Genomic DNA, 26331 nt, shown 5'->3' with positions numbered 1-26331 from the left:
TTTTTAAATGTTTTTTTTAAAAAGAACTTTTGATCACAGATCTCAAAATAAGGAGCCGGAGCGATAGTACAGGGGGTAGGGTATTTGCCTTGCTTGCGGCTGACCTAGATTTGATCCCTGGTATCCCGTTTGGTCCCCAACTACCACCAGGAGTATTTCCTGAGTGCAGATCGTAACCCCTGAGCAATGCTGGGTGTGACCCAAAAATCAAAAAAAAAATTCTCTAAATGGAATGATTTCTTCGGGATTCATCTACAAAATGTTCATAAATTTTTATTTCTCATTATCATCTGAGATTAATAGAACATAATGCATAATGTTGAACATTAGATAAAATAGGATAAACTAACAATGAGGGCAGAGGGTGTTTTGACTCAGAAAGTAATTGATCAAAGAGCACATGATTTTCAAATGGATGATAGTACAGCGGACAGAGATAGTACAGTGGGCAGGGCACGTTCTCTTGCATGTAGCAGACACAAGCTTGATCCCTGGCATCCCATATAGTCCACTGAAAAACACCAGAGAATGATCTCTGAGCACTAAGCACCACTAGGCTTAAATAAACAAACAACAATAAATATATGTATATATATAAATATATATGTTTATATATGTTTATAAATATATATGTTTATATATATGTTTATATATATTTATGTATATATATACACATGTACTTTTCCCGGCTTCTGCTGCACTGGCCAACACTGCTGCTCTTCTCTCTTTGAGGTCTTCCTTTATCGCATCTCTGCACAGTTTTGTGAGCTCGGACGTTAGCTTGTGGTTGCCTGAGGCTCTCGCCAAACAACATTGACGAATGAGCTCGAGAGTTTCCGAAGACAGGTGTCTGTTTGTGGCTTTCTCACTCTCGGTATTCTTCACACAGACATGGATTTGCTGAACCATTCAATAGTATTCCTCATCGATGTTGTCAAGAACGGCATCTACCCACGTTGCTGCAATAGTGCCAAAGAGCTCCCAGTTGGTGGTCATTCTGGGAGTTGTCTTCTTAGACTTAAATTTTGCAGACTTTCTCCCTGCTCTGTGAAGTAGAATTTTGCACGAAGGAGATGGTGGTCCAATCCCATTTGGAATTTTGGGAAAACAGCGACGTCAGTCAGGCAAAACCTTCAAATGAATATGATGTGGTCAATTTCATTGTGGAACTGTCCACCGGAAGACTCCCATGTCCAGCGTTTAGATTCGGCCTTCTGGAACTGTGAGTTACCATGGATGGTCTTGGTCAACATGATGAATTCAGATAGTCTCTCACCAAGATCATTCCATTATAGGCCATGTGTCCCAATGCAGAGTTCTTCGGGTGACCTTCTCAGACCTATCTTGGCATTAAAATCACCAACAATGATCTTGTAGAAGGTGTGGTCTTCTTTATAGAACTTCTCCAGTTCCATGTAGAACCTCTCAATTTCTTCTTCATCGTAGTTGGAAGTTGGTGTGTAGGCAATGAAGATAGACACTTCAGGCAGTGAGCCACATCTACTCAAGCGTAATCATCCAATTTGGGTTGTTAGGCCTTCAAATGAATCAATGCTCATGGCCAAGTTCGTGTTAACAAGGACACCAACGCCACCAATACCTCCGTTGTTGCATGTTCTGAGGAACAATGCTTCTCCAGTGTCGAAAATGGCGTGATGTGATTGATGTCTCCTCATTTCGGTCAGACCAATGATGATCATACTTGATCTTCTGCGCTTGCACCATCAGGTCCTCAATGGATGCTTCTGATGCCAGTGACTGTGCATTGAAAGTACAGACAGTCATCTTAGTCTTTCTTCGTTTTGGCAGTCTAGTTCATCCCCAAGATTTTTTCAGCCTCTCTTTGCTCATCTTTCTTAATGCTGCCATATTGGGGGCTCTTTTGGTGACAGGTGAATGAGGCCAATTGTTGTTACTGTTGTTGGCATATCAAATATGTGACGGGTAGCTTGCTAGGCTCTGCAGTGTGGGCTCAATACTCTTGGTAGCTTGCCAGGCTCTCCGAGAGGGAGAGACTGAGGCTTTCAGGGTGGCCTCTAATCACCCTTAAAGGTATTACCATGGTTCACACTAAATTTGAGCCCTATCAAATATGGTATAGTAATAATAGGTATTAAGTGTTTTATGGTGTGTCCGGAGAGCAACCTGGAGGGTGGCAGTGTCTAGGTAGTGGATGTAGTGGGGGTCGGCCAGTGAGGTATTTATCTTGGGTAGGGTGGGGCGTCTGGGTTGGACCCCTCCCTCAGATGCCGGGGATTGGATGAGGCAAACACAGGATCTTGTTTTCAGGTCTCGTTGAACCTTGAGCTAAGGTAGCAAAGTTCTGCTTACCTGGCTTTGCGGGGCTTCACTTGTGCGTGATGTTTGGCCCAAATGATTCACTACCCAGAGACCGCCAGCCTCCAGGTTGCTCTCCAGACACTTGGGCCGAACCTCATGGTTATGGATATGTTGTTCCCAAGATTCTCCCTCCTGAAATCCGATATGCCATTTTGCTGGTAAAGAAGCGAACAGCACCCGGTCCAGACAAGGTCAGACCCGAACACCTGAAGAATCTGCCACCAGTACTCATCAATACACTGGCCCAACTCTTCACGCGCTACCTGTCTGAATGCAAGGTTTCGTCCCAATGGAAAACCAGTAGGATCATTCTGTTGTACAAGAAGGGAGACATCCACAACATCGGCAACTATCGCCCAATCTGCCTGTTGTCTGTTGTCTACAAGTTGTTCACTCATGTCATCCTGAATAGAATAGGCAGAACACTAGACAATGGACAACCATGTGAGCAAGCCAGGGTTCCGAAGAGAATTCATCAAGATTGACCATATCCACACAGTGACCAAACTCATTGAAGTTTCGTGAGAGTTCAAGATGCCGCTCTAACATTCATTGACTTAAAGAAGGCCTTCGGCCATGTGGGGGAAGGGAGTTGCAGGCTGAATGAGGGCTAGAGACTGAGCACAGCGGCCACTCAACACCTTTATTGCAAACCACAACAGCTAATTAGAGAGAGAAAACAGAAGGGAATGCCTTGCCACAGTGGCAGGGTGGGGTGGGGGGGAGATGGGATTGGGGAGGGTGGGAGGGACACTGGGTTTACGGGTGGTGGAGAATGGGCACTGGTGAAGGGATGGGTTCCCAAACTTTGTATGAGGGAAGTATAAGCACAAAAGTGTATAAATCTGTAACTGTACCCTCACGGTGATTCTCTAATTAAAAATAAATAAATTAAAAAAAAAATAAAATAAAGAAGGCCTTCGATTCTGTTGAGACTGAGGTGGTCATCGAAGCCTTGGTCAAACAGGGCGTTCAACCTAGTACATCAAAATCCTCCTAGAGCTGTATTATGGATTCACCACCAGGATCTCACCATTCTACAAGGAAGTGATCATTGATGTAAAGAGAGAGGGGTGGGGCAAGGTGATACCATTTCACCGAAACTCTTCAGTGCCGCCCTTCAAAAAATCATGTGACAACTGGAATGGGAAGGAATGGGAGTGAAGATAGATGCAATTACACCACCTCTGCTTCACTGATGACATCATTCTCATAACACCAAACATTAGCCAAGCAGCACAAATGCTGGCCGACTTCGACCGCGAGTGTAGAAAGGTCGGATTGCAGCTGAATCTCAACAAGACGATGTTCATGAAAAACAAACTGGTCCCTGAAGCTCCATTTGTTCTCAATGGAATGAACATCTCTGAATGCAGCAGCTATGTGTACCTGGGTTGAGAAATCAACATGAGGAATGACTTGGTGCCAGAATTGTGCAGGAGGAAGAGAGCAGCGTGGAATGCCTTCAAGAGCGTTGAAGAGGTGGTTTAGAGAACGAAGGACATCCGACTCCGGGCACATCTTTTCGATTCCACCGTTCTTCCTGCACTAACATATGCCTCAGAGACCTGGGCCCTCCACAAGGAGAATGAGAATGCTATTCGGGTATCCCAAAGAGGAATTGAAATAGCTATGCTGGGAATATCATGTCTCACTGAAGTGAGAAAAGGAATCCGGAGTTCTGACCTCAGTCGACAGTCAAGAATCAGGGATGCTGTTTCGTTTGCCAAGGCATCAAAAAACAGATGGGCTGGTCATGTAATGCAATTCAGAGACGACCGTTGGACTAGAGCTGTTACAGACTGGATTCCAGAAACATCAGAAGACCTTGTGGCCGCCCACCAACTAGATGGTCAGATTTCTTCAGAAAGTCTCTGAGTGAACGATTTGAGGCTCTTTCTGTTTCTGGAGCGAGCAGGTATCATTGGGCTACACTAGCTCTCGACAGGGACAAATGGATATGTTACTGGCGCCCGCTCGAGCAAATCGAAGATCAACAGGACTACAAGTGATACAAGTGATAAAACAACTGTGGCCAGAGTGATAGCACAAACAGTAGGGTGCTTACCTTGACGTAGCAGATCTGGGTTAAATCCCCAGCACCCCATATGATTCCCAAAGCCGTCCAGGAGTAATCATGCAATGCAGAGCCAGGAGTAAGTCCTGAGTACCACAGGGTATAGCTGAAAATCCACAATCCTAAATGAATAAAACGAATGCTAGTACCAATCTCCAATTCCTTGGCCAATCAGTGTGCGATAGCTTAATTTTTCTTTGGGCATAAGGTAGGTATGAATATTTTCAGTTTGTGGCTATACATGCAAAGATCCAAAGAGCTAAATATTTTTCCCCCAAATTTTATGTAGCTAACAGAGGAGAGGAAGCTAACATGTAAAACAGCTTTGTTTTTCTTGTAGGTTGTGTTCCACTAGAACTCAGAAGCAGCATGCTGACTGATTTTGAGATCAAAAATTTAATAAGATCTCAGGCATATATTGTGAATGCAAGAATCCATTTTATTTAGAACTCAAAATACTTCTGTTCATTTTATAACTTCAGAGATCCTAAGAAGTGCCCTCCCCTTAGTACCATCTCAAAACATTTAAATCACGTAAAATATTTTAATTATAAATGTGATACTGAAAAAATTCATTTGGTCCTTAAAAAAAGGAAAATATCATTGTATATGTTTTAAAGATGCCTCAATATCTAAAAGAAAAGAAATTTCCAAATCTGATGGTGTATTAACATCTCTTTCTTTCTTTCTTTCTTTCTTTCTTTCTTTCTTTCTTTCTTTCTTTCTTTCTTTCTTTCTTTCTTTCTTTCTTTTCTTTCTTTCTTTCCTTCTTTCTTTCTTTCTTTCTTTCTTTCTTTCTTTCTTTCTTTCTTTCTTTCTTTCTTTCTTTCTTTCTTTCTTTCTTTCTTTCTTTCTTTCTTTCTTTCTTTCTTTCTTTCTTTCTCTTTCCTTCCTTCCTTCCTTCCTTCCTTCCTTCCTTCCTTCCTTCCTTTCTTTCTTTCTTTCTTTCTTTCTTTCTTTCTTTCTTTCTTTCTTTCTTTCTTTCTTTCTTTCTTTCTTTCTTTCTTTCTCCTTCCTTTCTTTCTCCTTCCTTTCTCCTTCCTTCCTTCCTTCCTTCCTTCCTTCCTTCCTTCCTTCCTTCCTTCCTTCCTTCCTTCCTTCCTTCCTTCCTTCCTCCTTTCTTTTTTTCTTTCCTTTTTTTGTTTCTTCCTTTCTTTCTTCCTTCCTCTATATTTTTAAATAGAGAAACCTTCAAAACTAGGAATCATGCCCTGGGTCTCAAAAATGATAAACATGTGCTCTACCACCAATTGATAATTCATAGCTCCTAAGTCCTTAGACCCTTTAAGCACAGTCTCTAAAACTAGAGTTAAGAAATTATTTAAGTTCCCCAGATAATTTTGGCAATCACTCCTTAATATCTTTATCAATCTTTGCTCTTCTCAGTCCAAATGGATAAGAGAGATACTCTGACAACACAGACAAAATTATCAACTTGGAATCACAGGACATGGTTTGAAATCTGTCTTGTTTCTTATCTCTGTGATATTGGATAAAGTAAATCAAGTCCCTTGAATTCAATTATCATTTAATTCATAAGATACTACCATTCCTCAAAATAATACTATTATAAAAGGTATAATGGATGTAAAGAGTTACTTGCATAGTGCATAGTTGTTAATTTCATTTTTTTTCTTGAGACTACAATTTTGTACATGATGACATATGGAAGGCTTAGGACAGAAGTTGTTTGCTTTTGGGAAAAGATAGGTTGATACAAAAGGGAATGCAGAGACAAAGCTAAGAATAAGGACCTCCTCTGCTTTCACTTTTGCACTTCCTGAATTTGTCACTTTTCCCTGGGTCTTTTCAACTAGAGCAGGGAAGAGAAACACTTAATTCTACTTGTTTTGTTTTTCTACTACTTTATGACAGATTTTAGATCAGATTCAGCTTATTTAAGCATTTCGTATTGAGAATAATTGCCAATTAAAATAAATGCCATAGATAAAGTGGTAGAGATGTACTTTACTATACTTAGTATATGTATTACCTAAAAAACAAGTTTAATTTGAAATAAAAATGAATTTATATAAACTATGGATTTTAAAGAATGGTTTTTAAAATAATTTCTTATTCATCTATTTTTTAATATTAAAGAACTCTCAAAATATCATTGTTACTGTCACTGTCATCCCGTTGCTCATCAATTTGTTTGAGTGGGCACCAGTAACATCTCTCATTGTGAGACTTATTGTTACTGTTTTTGGCATATCCAATATGCCACAGGTAGCTTGACAGGCTCTGTTGTGGGGGCACGATACTCTCGGTAGCTTGTCAGGCTCTCCGAGAGGGGCGGAGGAATCAAACTTGGGTAGGCCAAGTGAAAGGTGAACGCCCTACTGCTGTGATGTCACTCCAGCCTCTTTGAAAATATAATCACTGTCACTGTCATCCCGTTGCTCATCAATTTGTTTGAGTGCGCACCAGTAATGTCTCTCATTGAGAGACTTATTGTTACTGTTTTTGGCATATCCAATACGCTTGGGTAGCTTGCCAGGCTGTGCCGTGCGGGCTCCATACTCTCGGTGGATTGTCGGGCTCTCCAAGAGGGGCAGAGGAATCAAACAAGGGTTGGCTGCGTGAAAGGCAAAAGCCCAATCACTGTGCTATCGCTCCAGCCTCTTTCAAAATATAATACTTAAAAATAATTGTTGATTGCTGTCCACCCAGATGTGACCCTGACTTCTTGCCGAAATCCCTCTAGTCTGTGAACTGAGCTATGGCCCCATGCCACCACAGGAGGGGAAAGACTTTTCTCTCTCAGCTTTACTATCCCCAGTGGCGTGGCGACCACCTTATGGTGGTGATCTTATAAGGCCCAATAAACATAGGTACGAGCTTGCAATGATGCAACTTTGGGCAGAAATTTCTCTGGACTTAATTATTAAAATACCAGAAATCTAAAACCTCATATGCTCTTCATTCTCAGCAATTAAAAACAAAGTATCAAATGATGCCTCTTTGGCAGATTTGATTGTTGGGAGAAAATTCCAAATAATGATAGTGAATTTTCTGTTGAAATATTGAATGTAATCAAAGTAAAGAGAAAGTAAAGTGAAAATCATCAGCCACACAGGAGGGGCGTGGTGGGTAGGATGGGAGATATACTGGGGTTCTTGGTGGTGGAACATGTGCACTGGTGAAGGGATGGGAGCTTGATCATTGTATGACTGAGACTTAAGCCTGAAAGCTTTGTAACTTTTCACATGGTGATTCAATACAAAAATTATAAAAAATTAAAAAATAATACTTGATGGGGGGCTGGAAAGAGCAGAACAGGTAGGGCGTTTGCCTTGTATGTGGCCTACCTGGGTTCAATTCCCAGCATCGCATATGGTCCCATGAGCACCTCCAGGAGTAATTTCTGAGTGCAGAGCCGGGAGTAACCCCTGAACATCACTGGGTGTGACCCAAAGGCAAAAAAATAAATAAATAATAGTTGAGGAGGTAGAGAGATAATACAGTGGGGTAGGCACTGGCTTTATATGTAGGCCTCCTTGGTTTTATCTTCTAATATAGGTCCTCCAAGCCCTACCAGGAGCGATTCTTGGACATAGATCTGGGAGTGAGGTCTGAGCACTGCTGGGTCTGGCCCGAGAAACAAAACATTAATTGACATAAAACAATAAAAAAATAATTGAAAACACAAAACTTTTTTATTTTTAATTGAGTGGCCAATTTCCAGACTAAACAGAATACAATATTGTAATAAAGATTCTAAATTTTGTTTTGAGGATGTTGCAAGCAAACAAACACAAAGATTAGGAAAAAATTAACTTAAGGAAAGTTTTCAATATGTCAATAAGTTAGTCCAAATGGTTTCTCAATTGCATAAAAATCTTTCATTTTAATACACTTTAACTGGACTGCAGAATCAGTCAGAGATGTAGGCATTTGCCTAATGTCTGACCTACTCTAGATAGGTCCCTTGGACCACATTCTATACAAGGCAATGTAGCCTTGAGGTCACCAAACAGTGTCAGGATGACGCTGGCAATCCCTATTGCCGCAAGCACCAGGCACACTGCTCACACAGGGTCTCGCATTGAACCACCAACAAGTAGGCCCCTAGGTACCAGAACATTGCTCAGTTGAATCCAACCCCTATTCCAAATGTTAAGAAGACTGAACTTTGCTTCAATAAATTTTTCCAATTTACTACAAGACTTTATTTCTATCAAAATATTTGGGCACTTAGATCCAGAGAGATAACAAAGCTAGTAGAATCCTTGCCTTAAATATATTTGACTGAGTTTTGATTCCTGGTACTGCATATTGTACCCAGTTCCTCATCAGGAGTGACTCCTAAGTACAGAGGTAGAAAGAAGGCCTGAACACAGCCTGGTGTGCCTTATCCCCTCCAGTAAAAATTGTGGGCACCATTTTGTTAGTATCAGATATCTTCAAAGAATGTTTATATGGTACATATAAGCTTCTAACACTTATGTACAGTACAGTTCATGTAAGAAGGAAAAGTTTATCTATTTGGTAACATAAATAAGAAAAAACAGAATTTGAGTAAAGTTCAAGCAAACTTCAGTAACAAGGTAAATATGTAGTGGCTGGAGGTATAGTACAGTGTGTAGGGCACTTGCCTTGCATCTGACCCAGGTTTGATCCTTGGCATTCAATATGATCTGAACATGTGAATAAGATGTTCTTTGATGTTTATTGGCAATTACAAAGTATTCCTGAATATCTATGAATTAAACTCGCTGAAGAATTTAACTTTTGGAAGCATTCTCTACAGTGAAAATAATAATGCCATTTTGATTTTATATACTTTTAAAGATAGATTATGTTTTGTAAGCAGTAAGTGTAAATTATTTGTCAGTATCATTATCTTATAATTGATTTTTAGCTTTGTAAATCATTTAAAATTAATTGTGACTAAAGTTATTTTCAACTATTATTACACTTATTACAGTGATTCTCTTATTTGTACAAAATTTTTTACATCATACAAATGTGGGATTTTCTTTAGTTCAGAGGAAAATAGTACCTATTTTGGACTTCAGAAATTCACACACACAAATCAGGTACTGGTGTTAATGTTATATAATGCTGAGGAAAGCTTTAAAGTTACTGAATCTTACTAAAACCAAAGCAACCTAAAAATAATTTCAAGCAGCATTCCAAGAAGATTGGTTAGAAAACAGTTAGAAATAGTCAGAAATATTGAGAAAAGGTTTTTAGATTGCATTCATTTTGAAACTTGAAAAGTTGAAGGCAACTGAATGAATAAATTCCAAAGGTTAAGTAGATTTTCAGTCTTATAGTTACACTAAATTGTTAATGAAATGTATTATAATAATGAATTATTATTACCTGATTGATCAGGTAAAGTGTAAAACCAAACTTCCTGCACATGAGAAAATTCCAGGAATCAGAGAAATAGCTCCAGAGGCTGGAGTGTGTATTCTGCATTCAGGATGCTGTGGGGTTGATACCCACACCACATGGTTGCTGGAGCACCACCATGGGCCGTAAGTAGTTCCTAAGCACTGTTAGGTGCAGCCCCTGAGGAGAGACTATCCTGTGTTTCCTTGGAGCAGCTCTGAAATGTGCTTGTTACCTGGGAAGAAAACCAAAGCTTAGGAAAGTTCCTTACTTAATAAAAGAAAAGTTGCAATAGTAGAATTTATTTTTCTGGGGTGAGAAGGCATGCGTGGCAGTGCTCTGGGCTTATTCCTGGCTCTGTACTCAGGAATCACTCCTGGCTAAACCAATAGAACTGTATGAGATGTTATGGGTCCAACTTGGGTCCACCACTGCAAGACAAGCCTCTCACTCTCTGTGTTAGCTCTGCATATTACTGTAAACTTTAAAAGGAAGGTGCTCTGATGGCATGACAAACAGAACAGAAAATTTCATGCATGAAGAAAGAAAAGCATACCACTCAGCATGGCTTCTCTGTAGATTTTCTAGATATATGTCATTTACGGAATGACTATGAGGACAGTGGGGATGAATAGTCATGAATTTTCCTAGCCTGGTCATAGAAGGAACATGAATATTATATCATCACAAAAATTAGAAAGAAATATACTATTCACTTTTTAAAATTTTTCCTGAAAAGTGAATTTCACTATCACCTCACTGATAGTTTATAACTTTTAATTCAAAGTAAAAATTTACAATATGTAATATTATAACCGGGGATTTTTAATTACACTTTTAAAATCATTTAATATTGTTATATCTCTATTCAATTCTACTTGGCATCAGATTCTAACTTTTTACACATAAAATTTACATCACGATTTTTGGTACTCTATTTACAAGTCATAAAATTGAATAATTTTTAATCTACCTAGTATCATTTTTAAAAAATTGTACATGTTTGTATACTCCTAAGTAAAAATATTAGATAGATACATTAGTACATAAATCATGCACTAGATGAATGCTTAATATACTGTTTAAGGGAACGCTGTTTCTCTTACAAGTGCTACCATTCAGAGAATAAAAAAGTATTTCATTGAGTTACATAGCAGAATGATGAGTTATTTATTGTCAAGAGTAATTGTTCACCTTGCCGTCTTTGGCACAGAAATGTGTAGATCTCAGAGTTTCTCCAAGAATTCACACATCTAGTTGGAAAAAAGCAAACTACACAGAACAGTTCTTCCACTGTGAAAAATAGCAAAATTCCACACCTACAACAAATTGCAAATTTTCACATATTTGCTCCAGGCAAACATTTGCAATTTTCACAGCAAATAAGGCTTTTGGCTCATATATATATATATATATATATATATATATATATATATGTTTTCTCCCCCCTTGGGGAAAAAAACACTCTCCCTATTTTCAGAAAATGAGAGAAAAAAGGTAAACTTACTAATAATATCATAACATCATTCTTATTTATTTTAATATTTAACCCGTGTAAATGTTAGTTCAGCATGATAGTATTAATTTGATAATTTATGATTTTGTACAAAGATTCTGAAAATGAAACCTGAACTATTATTGTGACTGGGATACTCAGTTTCATTCTGATCAGAGATACTCTTTATACAGTGTTGCTTCGATGCTGACAGGAAATATAATTTTTTTCTCAGTAATCAAATAAAATGGAGAAGTTGGGTTTCCCCTAAAATATACTTTTTTCTTTTATTACTGTAAAACAAAGGCTCTCAGACAAAGTACAATGGTATTTTCTAGTCAGCTACAAAACTCAGTTATTCTTCTCCCGTTACTGTATTTACCTATATTCAAAAATGAAACAAATTTATTGGCATTGCAAGACTGTCTATATACTAATCTATTCTATATTTAAGTGATAAAATGGGAATTACATTATTTTAAGATGTGTTAAGAAATTATATATAAACAACACACCTATGGAAGAATCTTTTCTAGGACAAATCCATATCCTTTGTCCTGTAGTTTAAAAAAATATAATTAAAATACATCAAATGTAAAATGATTGGAAGTTGCCTTTGTGTTACAGAAAGAAGGGATGTCATTTAACCAATAAATTTGAAGTTTTAAATTTATTTCAAAAATGAAATTTTTCTATTTAATGTCATTCAGTTGACTTGCTTTTAAACTATTTTGCATTATTAAATAATTTAAATTTATTTAATAATAAATTATTTTAATAATAATCACAGTTTATATGTATGTATATGTGTATTTTTCATGACAAAGAATTTTCTAGTGTATGAATATATATTTTCTTTCCAAGTTTCTTTAGAGGATTAGTAAGTGGCTCTGAGAAGAGCAACTTCAAAGGTCCTGCTTCGTTAGAAAACGTGACTTTGTAAAGTAGAAAAATAAAACAAAAATTTAATAATTTAGGATTGTTTATAAAGACCAAACATAATTACAGCTTTTAAAAATTTTTTTAATTTTTTTTAAATTTATTTATTAGTGAGTCACAGTGAGGGTACAGTTACAAGTTTATACATTTTCGTGCTCATGTTTCCCTCATACAAAGTTCGAGAACCCACCCCTTCACCAGTGCCCATCTTCCACCACAAATAAACCCAGTATCCCTCCCATCCCGCCAATCCCATCTCCTCATACCCCACCCTGCCACTGTGGCAGGGTATTCCCTTTTGTTCTCTCTCTCTAATTAGCTGTTGTGGTTTGCAATAAAGGTGTTGAGTGGCCACTGTGTTCAGTCTCTAGTCTACATTAAGCACCCATCACCCTTCCCCCACATGGCCTCCAACTACATTTTACTTTCTGTTCCCTTCTCTATCTGAGTTGCCCTCTCCCAGAATGTGAGGCCAGCTTCCAAGCCAAGGAGTCAACCTCTGGTACTTATTTCTACTATTCTTGGGTGTTAGTCTCCTACTCTGTTATTCTATATTCCACAGATGAGTGCAATCTTTCTATGTCTGCCTCTCTCTTTCTGACTCATTGCAATTAACATGATACTTTCCATGTTGATCCACTTATATGCAAAGTTCATGACCTCATTCTTTCTAAAAGCTGCATAGTATTCCATTGTATAGATGTACCTGAGTTTATTCAACCAGTCATCTGTTCTAGGCACTCGTTTTTTTCCAGATTCTGGCTATTGTAAATAGCGCTGCGATGAACATATGAGTACAGATGTCATTTTGACTATACTTTTCTGCCTATCTGGGATATATTACCAGCAGTGGTATTGCTGGGTCAAATGGGAGCTCAATTTCTAATTTTTTGAGAATTGTCCATATTGTTTTCCAGAAGGGATGAACCAGTTCGCATTCCAACCAGCAGTGTAGAAGGGTCCCTTTCTCCCCACATTCTCTCCAACAGAGGTTGCTTTTGTTCTTTGGGATGTCTGCCAGTCTCTGTGGTGTGAGGTGGTATCTCATGGTTGTTTTGATCTGCATCTCCCTGATGATTAGTGATGTAGAGCACTTTTTAATGTGCCTTTTTCCCATTCCTATCTCTTCCTTGGGAAGGTTTCTGTTCATTTCTTCGCCCCATTTTCTGATGGGGTTGGATGTTTTCTTCTTGTAGAGTTCAACCAGTGCTTTATATACCATTGATATCAACCCCTTATCTGATGGGTATTGTGTAAATATCCTTTCCCATTCTGTAGATAGTCTTTGTATTTTGGTCACTGTATCTTTTGCGGTGCAGAAGCTTTTTAGTTTAATGTAGTCCCATTTGTTGATCTCTGTTTCCACTTGTTTGGCCAGTTGCATGACATTTTTGAAGATAACTTTTTCTTCAATATCGTGGAGGGTTTTGCCGACCTTGTCTTCAATGTACCTTATCATTTGAGGTCTGATGTTGAGGTCTTTAATCCATTTTGATCTGACTTTTGTGCATGGTGTCAGGTCGAGGTTTAAGCCCATTCTTTGGCATGTGGTTGACCAGTTGTGCCAGCGCCATTTCTTAAAGACGCTTTCCTTGCTCCACTTCACATCTCTTGCTCCCTTATCAAAGATTAGATGATCATACATTTGGGGTTGTGTGTACGAATATTCCACCCTGTTCCATTGGTCTGCGGCTCTGCCTTTGTTCCAGTACCATGCTGTTTTAATTGTTACCGCTTTGTAGTAAAGTTTGAAGTTGGGGAGGGTGATGCCTCCCATCATCTTTTTTCCCAAGAATTATTTTAGCTACCCGTGGGAGTTTGTTTTTCCATATGAATTTTATGATTGCTTGATCCATTTCTTTGAAGAATGTCATGTGTATCCGTATAGGGATTGCGTTGAATCTGTATAATGCTTTGGGGAGTATTGCCATTTTGGCAATATTAATTCTCCCTATCCATGAACAGGGTGTTTCCATTTCCTCATGCCCTCTTTTATTTCATGGAGTAGCGTTTTATAGTTTTCTTTGTAGAGGTCTTTTACTTCCTTGGTTAAGCTGATTCCGAGGTATGTGATTTTCTGGGACACAAATGTGAATGGGATTGCTTTTTTCATGTCCCTTTCTTCTGCCTCATTGTTTATATATAGGAAGGCCATGGATTTTTTGGTTTTTGGGTCACACCTGGCAATGCACAGGGGTTACTCCTGGTTCTTCACTCAGGAATTATCCCTGGTGGTGCTCAGGGGACCATACGGGATGCTGGGATTAGAACCCGGGTCGGCCGCGTGCAAGGCAAACGGCCTACCTGCTGTGCTATCGCTCCAGCCCCGGAAGGCCATGGATTTTTGGGTATTGATTTTGTAGCCTGCAACTTTACTGTATAAGTCTGTTGTTTCTAAGAGTTTCTTAGTAGAGGCTTTAGGCTTCTCTAGATATAGTATCATATCGTCTGCGAATAGTGAGAGTTTGATTTCTTCCTTTCCTATCTGGATGCCCATAATCTCTTTTTCTTGTCTAACAGCTATCGCAAGTACTTCCAGTACTATATTGAAGAGGAGTGGTGAGAGTGGGCATCCTTGTCTTGTGCCTGATCTTAGAGGAAAGGCTCTTAGTTTTTCCCCATTGAGGATAATGCTTGCCGTAGGCTTGTTGTAGATGGCTTCAACTATCTTGAGGGAAGTTCCTCCAAAACCCATTTTGGTGAGGGTTTTCATCATGAACAGATGCTGGATCTTTCAAATGCTTTCTCTGCATCTATTGATATGATCATAATTTTTTAATCTTTACTTTTGTTGATATGATGGATTATGTTGCTTGATTTCTGAATGTTAAACCATCCTTGCATCCCTGGGATGAATCTCACTTGGTCAAGGTGTATGATATTTTTGATGAGTTGTTGGATCCTATTTGCTAATATTTTGTTGAGGATCTTCACATCGGTGTTCATCAGGGATATTGGTCTCTAATTTTCTTTCTTAGGGGTGTCTTTGTTTGCTTTTGGTGTTAGGGAGATGTGTGCTTCATAGAAACTGTTTGGGAGAGTTCCTGTTTTTTTCAATTTCCTGGAAAAGCTTGAGGAGAACTGGCATCAGGTCTTCTTTAAATGTTTGGAAGAATTTGCCAGTGATTCGATCTAGACCTGGGCATTTTTTTTGGGGGGGGAGATTTTTGATTACAGTTTCAATTTCCTTAATATTAATGGGTCTAGGGGCTGGAGCGATAGCACAGCGAGAGGGTAGGGCATTTGCCTTGCACGCGGCCGACCCGGGTTCGAATCCCAGCATCCCATATGGTCCCCTGAGCCCCGCCAGGGGTAAGTCCTGAGTGCAGAGCCAGGAGTAACCCCTGTGCATCACCAGGTGTGACCCAAAAAGCAAAATATATATATATATATATATATATATATATATATATATATAAATGGGTCTATTCAGGTATTCCAAGTCTTCTTTGTTCAATCTTGGGAGATTGTAGGAATCAAGGAATTCATCCATTTATTTTAGTTTCTCTTGTTTCGTAGCATACAGGCTTTCGAAGTAGTCTCTGAGGATCCTTTGAATTTCGTTGGTTTCAGTTGTGATGTCCCCCTTTTCATTCCTTATTCGGTTTATTAGGGTTCTTTCTCTCTCTTTCTTTGTGAGTCTTGCTAGTGATTTGTCAATCTTGTTTATTTTCTCAAAGAACCAGCTCTTGGTGTCATTAACTTTTCAGATTGTTTTCTGGGTTTCCATGTCGTTAATTTCTGCTCTAATTTTTATTATTTCTTTCCTTTGGTCTGGTTTGGGTTTCTTTTTCTGGTACTTTTCTAAAGCCTTGAGCTGTGAAGTTAAGCTATCTATGTAGGCCCTTTCTTCCTTCCTAAGGAATGCTTGCAGAGCTATAAATTTTCCCCTTAACACAGCTTTAGCTGAGTCCCATAGGTTTTGATAGCTTGTGTCTTCATTCTCATTTGTTTCGAGGTATCTCTTTATTTCTTCCTTGAATTCCTTCCTGACCCACTTATTGTTCAACATTGAGCTGTTTAATTTCCAGGTCTTTGTTTTGATTCTCTGTGTCTGTGTGTGATTAGCTTCTATCTTCAGTGCATCATGGTTTGAGAAGATAGTTGATACAATTTCTATTTTTCTGATTTTATTGAGGTATGTTTTGTGACCCAGTACATGGTCTATTTTGGAAAATGTCCCATGTGCACTGGAAAAGAATGTGTATTCTTTCTTTTAGGGGTGTAAAGCCCTGTATAGGTCTATTCTCCTCTCTGTTCTATTTCTTCCTTCAGAGTCCATGTTTCCTTGCTGAGTTTTGTTCTTGTTGATCTATCCAGAGGTGATAGGGCAGTGTTGAAGTCTCTGACTACTATTGTGCTGTTAGTGATGTCCTCCTTAAAGTCTGCTAGGAGTTGTTTTAAGTATTTAGCCGGTCTCTCATTAGGTGCATATATGTTTCAAAATGTGATTTCTTCCTGTTGCACATATCTGTTGATAAATAGGAAGTGACCTTCGTTGTCCCTCCTAATCTTTTTTAACCTGAAATCTATGTTTTCAGATACTAGTATTACCACCCCAGCTTTTTTGAGGGAGTTGTTTGCTTGCAGGATTGTTTTCGACCCTTTGACTTTGAGTCTGTGTTTGCCCTAACTGTTCAGGTGTGTTTCTTGCAGGCAGCAGAATGTTGGGTTTAGTTTCCGAATCCATTTTGCCACTCTATGTCTCTTAATTGGTGATTTAGGGCATTTACATTGAGAGAGATTATTATCATGGGGTTTTGTGTCATCTTTCTGTGGGGTTTGTTCTTTTTGTGAGTTCTTCCTCGACTTACATTAGCCCCTTTAGTCTTTCTTTTAAGTTTGGTTTTCAGTCTATGAAGTTCCTGAGCTATTGTTTATCCTAGAAATAGTGTATGGTTACTTCGAGTTTGAGTGAGAGTTTAGCCGCATAAAGTATTCTTGGTGATTTGTTCATTTCCTTGAGTTTTTTAACTATGTCCCACCATTGTCTTCGGGCTTGGAGGGTTTCCTCTGATAGGTCTGCTTTAAATCTGAGGGGTGCTCCTTTGTATGTAATTTCCTTCTTTGACCTTGCTGCTTGCAGAATTTTGTCTCTATCCAGTGCATCCATCATTCTGACTATAATATTCCTTGGAGTCTTTTTATTCAGGTCTCTTTTTGCTGGTGCTCTTTGGACTCCTTGGATCTGGATGCCTGCCTTCTCCATCTGGGAATTTCTTGGCAATGACGTCTTTGACTGTGTTTTTTTTTTCATTGGGATTACTTCCCTGTGCTTCTGGTACTCCAATGATTCTTATGTTGTTCCTCCTGAAGTCATCCCCAAGGACTCTGATTCTCTCTATAGCCATTTTGAAGTCTTTTGCCATTATTTGTTGTTTTCTGTAAGCTTTCTGCAGTTCATCTTCAACGTCACTGATTCTGTCTTCGGCTGTAGTCATTCTACTGTTGAGGGCACCTACTGAGATTTTTAATTCATCTACCGACTCCTTTATTTGTGTGACTTCTGTTCGTAGCTTTGTTACATCTGTTTGTAGTTTTGAAATTTCTGATCTCATTTCTTCTTTTGCATTTTCTTGGTTGACCATTCCAAAGCATCGTTCATCTCCTCCCTTAATTTATTGGGTGTCTGTTCCATGGTTGCTTTGAGTACGTCGACTCTCTTCAAGATTTCTTCTCTGAATTCTTTTTCTGAGAGGTCCAGTATGTGGGTGGACTCTTTGGAGATTTCTGGAATCTTTTCTTCATCTTCTCTTCATGGAGGGGATTTTCGCTGTTTCTTTGTCTTGTTGTGGAAGTCTAGAGTTGTAGCCTTCTAGTTGTCTATCCCTATTCCCTCTTTCTGCTGGGGGGGGGGTGGTTCTGTTAGTGCTAAGTTGATGTTGGAGGCTTTGTTCCAATTCCAGAATACTTCCTTATTCTCAGGCTCTCCTCTTGGTTTATGTGGGGCCTTTAGTGATAACTAAAGGCTATGCTGTCTTTACGAGGAGTTTCTGGAGATTCTATTGTCCACTGACAGCTTTTGTGAAGTTCAACTCAGCTAAAGGACTATTTTTGCAAAAAATGATTTAGATGCCCAGGGTGATTTTCAAAGAAACAAGTTATAGAGTATGTAATGTAAGAAAAATTAAAACTGCGGCAGCATAAGAGGCCACCGCTCCGGGGAAGTGGCCATGCCCCCTTTTGAGGCGATGCCCCCTAAGCTACAGGCCACGCCCCCAGTAAACTCTTGGGGGACAGGGCAGGGTAGACAGGTGGGAGAGTGCCCCTTGGGTAGGTAGGTGGAGTCCCGAACCTCTTTGTCAGTACCTGATTGGGAGTTCGGGCATTACAGAGGAGCGGAGAGGCACGTCCACGAAGCACAGGGAGTTGGGGGGTGGGGGTTCCAGGGGAGCCCCTGCAGCCCGGGAGCCGATGGGAGAGTCGCAGCTTTTTTATATTATCAGAATTCTCTCATTCTTTCTCTCTCTACCCATCTATCATTTACATAACAAAAGATTTATGTAACAATATTAGAACTTATTCAAGTCCACTTGGGTAGTTTTGTTTATGCTAGACTATTATCCCCTCATACTACACCCCATACCACTACCACCCCAAACCCATACCAAGTTAATATGCTTTTTACTTATTTATTTTTCCATAGGCTACATGTGGTGTTGTCCAAGGATTAGTTTTGGCTATGTGCTCAGAAAATTTTCCTGGCTCTTGCTTGGGGAACATTCTGTGTTCACAAGACCCAGTGCAGTGCTTGGATGAAACTCAGATAAGAAGAATGCAAGCAAGCACCCGTAGCTACGTAATCTCTTTCAAGTCCCTAAAACACTATTTATTTTAGTAAAACATTCATCATTTCCCTACCTAGAATTTCTGTTATATTGTCTATACCCCACATATCACATCCCCCATTAGTCTACATTTATCTGTTTACCAAATCTTTATTAAGTACCTACTCACCAAGATCTGAGAGACAAATACAAAAGTTATTTAGCATAGTATTTAAATTTTAGAAGATTTTGTAAGTTCTGTTTTCCTATCCAAGTTTATAGACAGCTTAAACAACAAAATATTACTCATTAATGTTTTAAAATGGCATGTTTTGGGACTGGAAAGTTTAAGTAGAGTAGGTACAGTGCTTGCCTTGTGGCCAAACCAAGCTTGATCCTGGCAGCACTTTCCATAAGTGATCCCTGTAGTAAACAGAGCCAGGAGTAAACTCTGAGACCCCCAGGTGTAATCGCAAAATAAATAAAATAAAAAGACATGCATTTAAAATGTAAAATAAATTGCAGTGTCTTACAATGTATAATGAATATACATAAGCAATTTTTTGTAAAAAATTGTAACCTATGAAAAAACTGAAGTCAAAATAAATCCAGAATATGCAATTATATCTCTAAATGTAGTTGCTGAAAATTCAGCCATCTGCCCTGCAACTCTAAGGATGGTCCGTTTGCAGAGAGATGAACCCAGGTGGTGTGTTTGGAGAGAACTCCCTTTACTGCAGTAGTGCTCCAATGTAACTCAGATCAAAACAATGCAAGCAAACACCCTATCTACTGTCATCGCTCTCAGGCCCCTAAAACACCATTTTTTTTTAGTAAAACATTCATCATTTTCCTACCTGGAATTTCTGTTCCTCCATCGACTTCCTACTGAGTAACTTGGTCATTCAGAATTAAAGAAAAAAAAATTTGAACAAATAAGCTCAAGTAAAATAACCATAAGATTATTCTCTAACACTGTTGGTTTACAACACATATTAGATGTACCATACAAAGCTTAAATATTCTTAAAAATCTAAACTCCTCTATACATTATAGGCAATGGTGTGGGATAAACCTTTAGCACCTTCAAATGTTGGGATGAACACAACAACGAATCCGACAGTAAAAAGGAACTCAAAGTTATTTTTCTTAATAATTTGCTTAGGGATAATTAACTATTGTTCATTTGAAGACAGTTTTTACATTTAACTTATATATGACTATCACTTGCCTGTATTATTTTTTTGGCATTGCTTTTCATTACGTACATTGAATAGATCATCTTCTAAGTTACTGAATTTTCTGTCTTCTGACTTAAAGATAATAATGATGATAATAATGTATTCTTTAATATGCGATGTTTCAATGCATTAGCTTGTTTCAGAACAAGAGAAGAACCAGATATTAGCTTTTTATTGGAACTGATAAGACATAGATGACATTAGCTAGTATGCATAGTTTTAAAATATTTAAATGAATGTTTATAGGAGCTAATTAAATTGCCTCCCACATTTCCTACCTTCGCGTTTGGAGTTAGAATTTGAAGCCATAAGATTGATATAGAACTAAACCTGTTGTCATGATAACACTATGCTTTATTTTTTTGGTCAAAATTTTCCCATTGCTATGTATTTCTCGTCAGTTAGCTCAAGGACCTAACTCACATTCTACTTCTAGCACCTTATATTCTTATTTGCTTCTGTCTGCAGAGGGAAAAAGGTAAATACAAAATACTTCCACCATGATTTAGTACCTTTTTACTTTTCCCTCCTTTTTTTGACTAGTTTTTATCTTCTTTTATTATTCTGTTTTGCTGATTAATACTCTTCCTCTTGGTTCATTCATTCTTAATCACACTTCTTTACCTTACTCCTTGAGTCCGTTCCCTCTACCAGGTTTCACCATACATCAGATTCTTACTCCGTGATTCAACATAATTATTGCTTTTAAGAAATGTCTATAGTCATGAATGAAATGCCATAATACTCTAGCATCAATGTCTAGCACTCAGGACAAGAAATATTTTAGGATTTATTTTAAGAATAACTTGTCCTTCCCTATCAGATTATACGCACGCAGCGGAAAACAGTTTTCTGTTTCCAGTGTGTAGCACATTGTACGGTATATTGCCTTCATTTGATAACAGTTGAATGTCAAACTGAGATAAACTACTAGTACAGAAATGATCAAGAAGCCATTCCAGAACTTAGTATCTCATTTGCTTTAACTTATGTACCTAGTCATATCAAACAGAAGGTGAGATATTGCAACCATTCTAGCATTTCTGAAAGTAACTGATAAATCCATCAACACTTGTATAACTCTTTCAGGTAAGGTTTTTTTAATATATAATTTATTTTATCCTCATAATGGAAATGTGAAGTTAGCAATGATATCCCCAGATTCAAGAAAAGGAAGTTCAGGATTATTTAGAAAACTTCAATATACTTCCTAAGAACTAACTTCTTGACTGCAGTCAGAGAATTGAAACCGGCAGATTGAAATCTAAAAAAACACTTTCAATGTTAAGTATTAAAGTTTTTCAAATCACAAAAGCAACAAACACACAAACAAGAGACATTGATTCAAATTCACTATAGAGGAGTTTGTTTTTGTTTGTGTGTTTGGTTTTTAATGTATCAGTTGCAATTACAATGGTAAAAGGAGTATTTAAGAACTGGGAAAGTTATAATGTTTTTGAACCTCAATGATAGCCAATAATTTTGGAATTATGTAGTTAAAAATATTTATAACAAGAAATATGTATGCAATGAAAGGTACTAATGGCTTTCTATCAATTTTGCTTTAAATTTCAATCTAAGTATAGATTTAATATATTTGTGTTTAATATGTATTATGGAAAATTTATAGATATTTTTAACACTTGTTTTCTATTTCCATTTTTACTATTTTTGGTTGAAGTATTATAGTTTATATCATTTATAGCTAAATTTGTATATTTTTCTATTTGTATAACCACTGTGTAAATATATATATGTGTATAATATATGTATATGTGTACGCACGCACACAAGTGTGTGTGTGTGTGTGTGTGTGTGTGTGTGCTATGGTAAGGGAGCCTTTACTATGCTGCTCAGTTCTCAAGGTACACAGCTGACTCTGTGCTCAAGAATCACTCCTGGCTGTTTTCAGGGCAACATATGAGGACACATGTAAGGCAAATGCCTTAATCCTGCAGGATTTCTCTAACCAAGTGACTATGTTTTATTAAGATATACATTTTGAATAAGAAGTTCAGAAATTATTTAATAGAATAAGGTATATAGGTGAAATTGACATTTTTATCTCATTAAAACACTTATTTTCTTAGGAGCAAAAGAAAGACTAATGCTATAAAATACCCAGGAGGTAATTGTTAAGGTTACAAAACAATGAATATATTATGAAAAATTAAAAGTTAATTAAGATCACAAATAAAAATTGAAAATAAATGACCCAAGATCATGAGAAATACTTCTACAGTGAAACTGGAAGAACTCCATGAATAGGAGAAACAAAGAGAAGGAATGGAAGGATTAATGTCTCTGACTAGGGCTGGGGGCTGTACAGTGGGTAGGGTGCTTTCTTTGTACCTGGCAGATGTAAGTAGAATTCCCAGCATTTCATATTATACCCTACTACCAGCAGGGTAAGTGTGACTGTAGAGCCAGGGGTTACTCCTGGCCCCAAAAACAACTCAAACATATAAATAGAGTTTGAATAAGTTTTTTGGAAACCACAATCTCAGTAAAAAAGTCTCAGAATAAAAAATAATTTTTCTAATTTTATTTTATTACTATTTTTGGCATATCGAATATGCCACAGGTAGTTTGCCAGGCTCTGCCGTGAGGGCGGGATACTCTCGGTAGCTTGCGGGGCTTTCCAAGAGGGTTGGAGGAATCGAAACTGACTCTGCAAAGTGCAAGGCAAACCCCTACCCACTTTGCTATCACCAAACGAAAACTTAAACATAAAAACATAAACAGTAACAAGTCTCATAATGGAGATGTTACTAGTGCCCACTTGAGCAAACTGATGAACAATGGGATGACAGTGCTACGTTGCTTATAATTTTGTAAATTTGTGTGTAGGAGAATAATTTCAGAGCTGCATGTTTAACAAGAAATATTTATATGTTGTCAACTGAAGATGTTATATCACAAATAGAAAAATACCTCTCCAAACACCTATATGTGTAAACATCACCCTCCTCCCTTACCCAAGGGCAAATATGTTTTTTTGCAAAGAAAGTTATACATTGCATGAGAAGTAATTCCACTGAGCCAATATAAAAACAGTCCAGATTTGTGTTCTGTGACAATTAGTGTTTCCAATACATGGACTACTAAAAATATGTGAGTTGAATATATAGTGCACATCTTTGCAAAACAAAAGGAGTAGAAACACTTAATGCTAAATTAACAAAATTAAAATGCAGAGTTTAAAATAAACATCTACAAATTAATACTTAAATACCAAACTTGGATACATTTATGAATAATAATAATTCATTATACTTGTTTACCTATTTTATTTCTGAAACACTTTAAAATACAATTTTAGTGGACACATCTAAGTATATGTAAAGACATTGCATAAATTTTACTTAAGAACAGAGTATATGATATTGAACGCATTTTTTTTCTTGTATTTCATCAAGTGGTAATTGAAAGATCAATATAATATTCTGTTTTAAATTTCTTTCTCCATTTAATTTTTATAATACTACTATATCATTATTTTAGCAGCCTCTCCTTACTCGTCTTGCCCAATGATTGGAGAATCTTTCGGGGTCAGGGGAATGAGACCTATTGTTGCTGTTTTTGGCATATTGAATACACCATGGGTAGCTTGCCAGGCTCTGTCTCTGTGGGCGGGATACTCTTGGTACCTTGCCAGGCTCTCTGAGAGGTATGTGTGTGTATATATATATATACACACAGAGATATGTGTATATATATAATATATACACACACACACATATATATATATATATATATATACAGCACTGGGAAGAATAGAGATGTTACTGGTGCCCACTCGAGTAAATTGACAAACAACGGGATGACAGTGATACCATAACATTACTTGGGGAAGAGTTAACTGAGAATTTCCTATTGGCAGAGAACCCAGGTAAAAGTTGATATGCACTAAAAAAGTATCTGGCTTATATAACCCAAAATTCACTCTTGAATGAATCACTTCAGGGATAATACATGTTAGTTTTGGTGCTTGTACAGTTCTGGCTGTAGTGCTTACTGGAGATAGTCATGGAGCTTAAACGTGTACTTACTAGAAGTTGTGCTTGCATCAATGCTCCTACATACTTGACTGTGGTTCACCAGATACCAACCACTCTCTTACACAGCCAGGAATCCCAAATAGCAGAGCCCCTGGGATCATGCTTGGTACATGTCGGATTTACAGGGTAGGACGTTAGGCCACATACTTGTATGGCATGCGTTTCATCTTGTTTTTGTGATTAATCAATCACAGAACCTTTCTTGACTCCATCAGCACGCTCTTTAAACTGTTAAAGGACAAAGCTAAAATGTAACATTTTACAAAGACTTTAAATCATATTTCTAATTTTTTTTTATCACCAAGGCATTTTAAAGGAATTAGGTACAGGTCCAGAGTGGTAGCACAGAGGGTAAGCCTTACCCATGGCTGACCTGAGTTTAATCCATAGTGTCACATAATGTCCCCTGAACCCCTCCAGGCATGGTCCCTAAGCACAAGTTCAGTAGTAAAACATGATCATCACCAGGTGTGGCTCAAAAATTAAAAACTGAAGGTGGTGGTGGGGAATTGGCTAGATATCAAACCACTTAGAGATGGTGCCTTTTAGACTGTCTGAAATTCAAGTTTCCCATATTGGCAAAAGGGACAGAGCTTTATGATTTAGATATCAGAGAAGCTGACAATTGAGTAGCTATTATGTTGTTCCATTTTTGAAAGATGATTTTTATAAATTTGGTCTCCTCCCAAATTTGGTCTTCTGAGAGATTCATAATAATGAATAGCATCATATAAAGTGGAGGGATACTTTTAAAATATTTTTAAAAGATTCTTTAAGTAAATAATAGCCATATAATTATTTTAAGTAATGTAGGAGTACTGTATTTATCCCGTCCGCATGGCAGAGCCTGGCAAGCTATCCATGGCGTATTCTATATGCCAAAAACATTAACAAGAAATCTCACAATGGAGACGTTATTGGTGCCCACTCGAGAAAATTGATGAACAACAGGATGACAGTGTTAAACTGTTACTGCTATTTATTCAGTCATTGATTAAGCTGATTGAATTGGGCATGAACTCCACATTACCTTTTTTTAAATTGCATCACCCATCCCCATGAGATAGAGTTACAAAGCTTTCATGTTTGATATTCAGCCATACAATGATGGAACACCCATCCCTCCACCACTGCACATTTTCTACCACCCACATCCCAGTCCTCACCCTGCCTCTATGGCAGACAATTTGCCCAATACTCTCTCTCTCTACTCTTGGGCATTATGTTTTGCTTGAAATTTCCCACCAGCATTCAAGCCTTCCTACCAGGGACAGAAGCTAGATAATTTATTTTCCATTGCTCATTTGGAATACCATGAGAGCTCGCATGGTCGCTATTATAAATGTAAATTTCTAGATTGTAAATGGTTGGGTTCCAGAGACATCTCTGTATGGCACTATCCATTTGGGATTCTATTAGGAGTCTCTGGGCCAGGACTGTTGGTATTCTAAGATGGCACATAGGCAGATTGTGGATGTGCCAACCAGTCTACAGGGCTGGTGGGGACCCAGGGAGGGGCAGCCCTGGTCCTCTGCCACACTCGGACTGGAGATTCAGTCCTGGAATCTGCATGCCGGGGGTGGAGGTGGCTGTTGCTTGTGGAAGCTCTTAATTGACAGGATTCATTTGGAATAGGAACCATAAATTTTTTACAGATATTTAGGAAGAGAACTATGAAATAGCTTTACTAAATGTTAAGAATGTATATGCACAAGCATTGTAAAATAAGAGGAAGTTGGTTTATAGTAGTAAAACTCTTTTGGTGGAGACAGGAACAAAACAGAAATAAATAAATATCCTTAATTTCAATATTAAAATAAAACAGCCTTAAAAGAGGGTCTCTTGTGATAAATTAGGCAACTATCTTTAGGGGGCTTTCTCTGGTTATACTAATTATAGGACCAATTATCCTTTTAAGAATGGGTATAAGAACATGCAAAAAAATGGGTTTAGACCTTGACCTGACACCATGCACAAAAGTCAGATCAAAATGGATTAAAGACCTCAACATTAGACCACAAACCATAAGGTACATTGAAGACAAGGTCGGCGAAACCCTCCACGATAT

Source organism: Sorex araneus, chromosome 1 (assembly GCF_027595985.1).
Source record: "Sorex araneus isolate mSorAra2 chromosome 1, mSorAra2.pri, whole genome shotgun sequence".
NCBI classification, from domain to species: domain Eukaryota; kingdom Metazoa; phylum Chordata; class Mammalia; order Eulipotyphla; family Soricidae; genus Sorex; species Sorex araneus.
Note: the sequence above shows the minus strand (reverse complement) of the source record.